The following is a 1,469-nucleotide window of genomic DNA, read 5'->3' on the forward strand; positions in this document are numbered from 1 at the left end:
CATAGCTCCATAGCTCCATACCTCCAGAGCTCCATAGCTCCATACCTCCAGAGCTCCATAGCTCCAGAGCTCCATAGCTCCATAGCACCAGAGCTCCATAGCTCCATAGCACCAGAGCTCCATACTTCCATAGCTCCAGGGCTCCATAGCTCCAGGGCTCCATAGCTCCATACCTCCAGAGCTCCATAGCTCCATACCTCCAGAGCTCCATAGCTCCATACTTCCAGAGCTCCATAGCTCCATAGCACCAGAGCTCCATAGCTCCATAGCACCAGAGCTCCATAGCTCCATAGCACCAGAGCTCCATAGCTCCATAGCACCAGAGCTCCATAGCTCCATAGCTCCAGGGCTCCATAGCTCCATAGCTCCAGGGCTCCATAGCTCCATAGCTCCAGGGCTCCATAGCTCCAGGGCTCCAGGGCTCCATAGCTCCATACCTCCAGAGCTCCATAGCTCCATACTTCCAGAGCTCCATAGCTCCATAGCTCCATACTTCCATAGCTCCATAGCTCCATACTTCCATAGCACCAGAGCTCCATACCTCCAGAGCTCCATAGCTCCAGCCTGGGTGGCTGGTGGCTCCATAGCTCCATACTTCCATAGCTCCAGTCAGAGAGTTGGCGAAAATTGCACTAAGTGCGAAAGCCCATTCATTTACAACGGCGTGTCCACAAGGCGGCGACATTTCCCCGTTACCGGTGGCTGCGCGGCGGGTGAGTGACAGAGCTTATCCGAGCGGCTGGAACTCTGCGCCGGCGTGGTCGAGCGTGAGGCCTCGGCCCTTTGGCTGCCTGGTACCTAAAACACTTCCATTGATCCAGCCACGGAGGGTGCTGGCTGGTGGCTCCATACCTCCATAGCTCCATAGCACCAGAGCTCCATAGCTCCATAGCACCAGAGCTCCATGGCTTCAGAGCTCCATAGCACCATAGCTCCATACCTCCAGAGCTCCAGGGCTCCATAGCTCCATACCTCCAGAGCTCCATACCTCCAGAGCTCCATACCTCCAGAGCTCCATAGCACCAGAGCTCCATGGCTTCAGAGCTCCATAGCACCATAGCTCCATACCTCCAGAGCTCCAGGGCTCCATAGCTCCATACCTCCAGAGCTCCATACCTCCAGAGCTCCATACCTCCAGAGCTCCATAGCACCAGAGCTCCATGGCTTCAGAGCTCCATAGCACCATAGCTCCATACCTCCAGAGCTCCAGGGCTCCATAGCTCCATACCTCCAGAGCTCCATACCTCCAGAGCTCCATACCTCCAGAGCTCCAGAGCTCCATAGCACCAGAGCTCCATGGCTTCAGAGCTCCATAGCACCATAGCTCCATACCTCCAGAGCTCCAGGGCTCCATAGCTCCATACCTCCAGAGCTCCATACCTCCAGAGCTCCAGAGCTCCATAGCACCAGAGCTCCATGGCTTCAGAGCTCCATAGCACCATAGCTCCATACCTCCAGAGCTCCAGGGC

This window comes from Syngnathus leptorhynchus, unplaced genomic scaffold (genome assembly GCF_054491065.1).
Source record: "Syngnathus leptorhynchus isolate UIUO unplaced genomic scaffold, UIUO_Slep HiC_scaffold_55, whole genome shotgun sequence".
Lineage (NCBI taxonomy): Eukaryota > Metazoa > Chordata > Actinopteri > Syngnathiformes > Syngnathidae > Syngnathus > Syngnathus leptorhynchus.